This window comes from Calidris pugnax, unplaced genomic scaffold (genome assembly GCF_001431845.1).
Source record: "Calidris pugnax isolate Ruff unplaced genomic scaffold, ASM143184v1 scaffold275, whole genome shotgun sequence".
Taxonomy (NCBI): domain Eukaryota; kingdom Metazoa; phylum Chordata; class Aves; order Charadriiformes; family Scolopacidae; genus Calidris; species Calidris pugnax.
This window is the reverse complement of record NW_015091057.1, coordinates 359588-364752: the sequence shown is the minus strand read 5'-3', so window position 1 is coordinate 364752 and position 5165 is coordinate 359588.

Here is a 5165-nt window from a genome sequence, read left to right as displayed (position 1 = left end):
CGTACAATAACGGGGAAAAGAACTCAGTTTAAAAACTCCCTCAATAAAATAAGACACGGGGCAATTTACAGGCAGAACCTATAATTCACCACACACGTTCAAGCCACTTACCACGTAATTAGAAATAAATTATAAACACCAACACGTGGTGTTTCACCAGCAGTTTACCAGGTTCTCCTTCTCCAAATAAAAGCTCTCCATGTAACAGACACCTGGCACCCAAGGGCAGAGCATCAGCACCCAAGTTTTTTTTTAAACCAACAAAGCATTCAGTTCTGGGAAACTTAATTTTCACTGTCCACCCTTCCACTTCTTTCAGTTTGCCAAAAACATCCTAAATTAAAATATTCCAACTTCCCCAAGGTGACAAAAGGCGTTTGGACAGAATCTGGGAAAAGATTTAGAAATCTCTCTTCAGAAACTAAACACTAAAAATTCCCAGTTCCCCTTTATAACTGGTTTTAAAGGGATCTCCCACTGGGGATGAATACGACTTCCCATTTATTTTGATTTGGATTCTCTCATCGAAAAAGGCTTTATGAGAAAATTTTATTACCAACTTCAGAAAAAAAAACCAAACCCCAAAACAGAAATCCTTTCACGGGCCCAAGAAGAAACATCCCAACATTGTTCTTGAACTGGGCACTTCTCAGCGACCCGAGGAAGCGCCGCCACAAGCCTCCATTCATCCAAGGGCCCATTCAATGAATCCCAAACGACGCAGCTGTATTGCTGGAAAGTTGGTTGGTTGTTAGTTTTTTTTCTAAAATGTGAGTATCTGAAAGCCTCAGTTGTTAAGACTGAAGAATCTGAGAATGTAATTATTTTTTCAACTTATCAAGACTCTTCCCTAAACGCAGCGATCGTCCGCGTATAAAAAAAATTCCCAGTGGAGAATGGATAAATGTATTAAGAACTGATCTTAAGTTCTCTATAATGTCATTACAAAAATCAATAAAGAACACATACCTTTAATCAGAGTATCATTAGGCATCGATTGGTTCTAGCACTGAAAAATTGTTATATTTAATCAAATTAAGTGCAGCTGCTGATGCAATCGATGTAAGTTCATGTACCATGAAAGAATTGGAGCACCAGGAACTGCCGACCCTTTATAGGACCACTGTGAGCATCTGGATTAATCTCAGTACAAATTTCACTTGATTTACTGTTTTCAGCTAAGTTTTGGGCTGAGATCACATGCAGAAAAAAAATCCAGGACTAGAAAATGCGTACATTTTTATTTTGATGTCCCAACATCAACTATTGTAACGTCAGGTGCATCCCCACTTGGATTTATTCTATACTGAGCTCCACAAGCTCTCTCCACTTGTATTTTATTCTACCTTTAATTTATTTTAAAATAAATTACTGCGTTTTTAATCTGTTGAACTTGGACTTAAGCCCCAAGAGCCTTTACTGTAAATTAAACAGGCAGCTGCCCCTTATTAGATGCTTTCTAATTTTGGAAAAAGGGAGAAAAAAACCAAAATAAAATGGATCCTCCCTCCTTTTCTCAAAAAACAAATCAAAATTCATCCCACTCCCTGTCACAAGCACGAGGCCAAATCTGGCTGCTTTTATTTCAGATGAATGAGAAGCTGCTCTTACTGAAGAATGCGAATGTAAATTTATTTTGGACTGAGAATGCCAGAAGACACTTCCTCTCCCTCTAATTGACCTGATTTTACTTTTTATTCAAGTTTCACACAAACTTCTGAGAAAACCTTAAAAAGTTGATCGACTTTACAACAATCTGAAAAAAATGTTTCAAATGCCTTTGGTACCCAAGAACTTCCTCATGTCAGAATGTCCATCAAAACACAGAATGAGCTCAAATCCTGCACAGGCCAAACTGCCCGAGTCCGAATTTCAACAGGTATTTTCATATTAATTAACTTATGGAAAGGATAAATGAAAAAAACACACACCGTGGAAAGTTTGCTAATGAATAAATTACCTTAAAAGAACAATTTCATAGACAATAAAATTATTCCGGGACCTACCTGTGCATATTCTTTCTCAATTGCAGCTCTTTTCTGACTGAACGCTCTGAAAGAGGAAAAAAAAAAATAAATCCATTAATACATACAGCAAAACACTGCAAATTCAATAATTTACTTAAAAGGCTTTTCTGCCGGACAGTTTTTCTAGTTAAATGAGCAAGAAAAAAGTGAAATTGTTTGACAACTGTATATCAGTAGCCTAGCAACTACCGCATGCGGACTTCACCTCGGGTGGTGGTCAAATTTCCAAGTTTTATTGGCCAAATTCAGTTCCCAGGACTACCAGTGTAAATACCATTTACTTCATTAAAGTCTCACCAGCTTTCTACTGGTAAAGCCCAGGGAAGAATTTGGTAGTAAGGAAGAAAATTTGGCTTTATGCATTTAGACAGACTAAATTACTATATTTTTTTTATTTTTTTTTTGAAGAAAAAATGGAAAGTCATGTTTCCTCAACAGCAACTGAATGTACCAGATGGACAGGTGCAGTCCCACCGTTAAATGCCTCTCTCTAAACCCACGCTGGCCCCCAGCAATATCCTGATTTATCCATTAACGAAGCACTTTAGACCCACTTAACTCAAACGGTGCAGACCAGAGCGTGTCAGTCCACGTTAACATCAGAGCTCTACTCCCACAGAAGAGCTTGAGATGAACCATCTCAATGTGTTTTTAAAACAAGAGGATTCCAACACCATAAGACGACGAAGGTTGAAATATCTAGAGGTGTCGAGGTGGTTTCCTCAATAGCTCTTTATCCCTTGAACAGCCAAAGTAGAGTAACTTCCCTCAAGCTGTTCTATAAAATACTAAGCTTAAGGCTACGCCATCAGCAAGAGAGAAAACTAATTCTATTTAAATTAGTTACACAATAATTACGGCGACACGTTCATGAAAGAACCCTCAGGAACATCCTATAATAAGGTTAACTCAAGAAACACAAACAAAAGGAGCTCTGAACAGGCTCTTTCTCCTCCTGTCTACTCCATTTCATCCCTGAAGAGAATCCACACACCAATGATGGGATCTAAAACAAAAGTCTAAACGCATTGTGATTGCTTAAAAATCTTTCCAGATTAATGATAGGCCAAACAAGCTGGCCAAGAAGGCCAACAGCACCCTGGCCTGTAACAGGAACAGCGTGGTGAGTAGGACTCGGGAGGTGACCATCTCCCCTGTACTTGGCACTGGTGAGGTCCCATCTTGAGTGCTGGGTCCAGTTTTGGGACCCTCACCACAAAAAAGACCTTGAGGGGCTGGAGCGTGTCCAGAGAAGGGCAATGGAGCTGATGAGGAGTCTGGAGCACAAGTCTGGTGAGGAGCAGCTGAGGGAGCTGGGGGTGTTGAGCCTGGAGAAAAGGAGGCTGAGGGGAGACCTTCTGGCTCTCTCCAACTCCCTGAAAGGAGGGTGTAGCCAGGGGAGGTCAGTCTCTTCTCCCAAGGAACAGGCCATGGGACAAGAGGAAACGGCCTCAAGTTGCACCAGGGGAGGTTCAGATTGGAGATTAGGAAAGACTAAGACACTGCAAGGGTTATTAAACCTTGGAAGAGGCTGCCCAGGGAAGTGGTTGAGGTGAATCCCTGGAGGTGTTCAAAGGATGGGCTGACATGGTGCTGGGGGACATGGTTTAGTGATGGGTTTTTTTGGCAGAGTTGGGTTGATGGTTGGACTAGATGATCTTGAATGATCTTCCAACCTAGATGATTCTATGACATTGAGCTTAGTGGCATTGTTTAGTCATGGCTTTTTATCAGAGTTAGGTTGATTGCTAGACTCGATGATCTTAAAGGTCCCCTCCAACCTAGACAATTCTAGGATTCCATAACTCCAGTCCTCACATCTCATCTTCTGGAATCTCACCTCACATAGTTCAGGCGAGGACAAAGGGCAACACGACTGTGTCACACAAACACACCTCTGTATGAACAGGGAAAGTCATCCGAGATGCTTGCAAATAAATCTACTTTATAAGGCCTTTGAGATACTTCATCTAACATTACAACACAGTTTATTTTAGGCTCTCTTGTTCCAAAGGCCAATAACCCAGTCAGGTCAGCAAACATCTAAAAACCACAATGTCCTTCCAGAATAATTTACTTCCAGTATAAATAACTGCCGAAAGAACTACTAGGAAGAACTGAAATGCATTATTAATATTGAAAAGGTAAAAGAAAACAAGTAACCATCTTTGAAACATAAATCTGGGAAGACTTTAGGCCATTAAAAAAAAAAAAAAATACAAGAATTAAAGAGTGGGGCATCCCCAGAACACTCAAAAGCCGGTATTATCTATCAAGGTAGGATTACACAGCTGGCACTGTTCATTTTTTTTGTCCTATTCAGAGACAAAAATTGCTACTGAGCAGTCTAAAAACCACCTACCTAACAGTGAGTATGTGCATGAAAATAGTCTCAGCCCTCCCAAAATCATAGAATTGTCTAGGTTGGAAGGAACCTTTCAGATCATCTAGTCCAACCATCAACCTAACTCTGATCAAACCCATCACTAACCCCTGTCTCTTAGCACTATGTCAACGCATCTTTTAAATCCCTCCAGGGATGGTGACTCCACCACTGCCCTGGGCAGCCCATTCCAAGGCTTGATGACCCTTTTGGGGAAGAAATTGTTCCTCATACCCATCCTAAACCTCCCCTGGGGCAACTTGAGGCCATTTCCCCTTGTCCCATCACCCATTCCTTGGGAGAAGAGACCGACCCCCCCTGGCTACACCCTCCTTTCAGGGAGTTGGAGAGAGCCAGAAGGTCTCCCCTCAGCCTCCTTTTCTCCAGGCTCAACACCCCCAGCTCCCTCAGCCTCTCCTCACCAGACTTGGGCTCCAGACCCCTCAGTTGCCCTTCTCTGGACACACTCCAGCCCCTCAAGGTCCTTTCTGTCTTGAGGGGCCCAAAACTGGACCCAGCCCTCAAGGTGGGGCCTCCCCACTGCCCAGTACAAGGGGACAATCACCTCCCGAGTCCTACTCACCAGGGTGCTCCTGACACAGGCCAGGATGCTGGTGGCCTTCTTGGCCATATGCCAAGCTACCTTTGAAACAAAAGCAACCAAAACACTGCATGCAGCAAGTTGAAATACAGCTTTAAATACCAATTCCCCACCTCCCTCACATGCCTTTTACAGTGATGAGATGTATTTATTC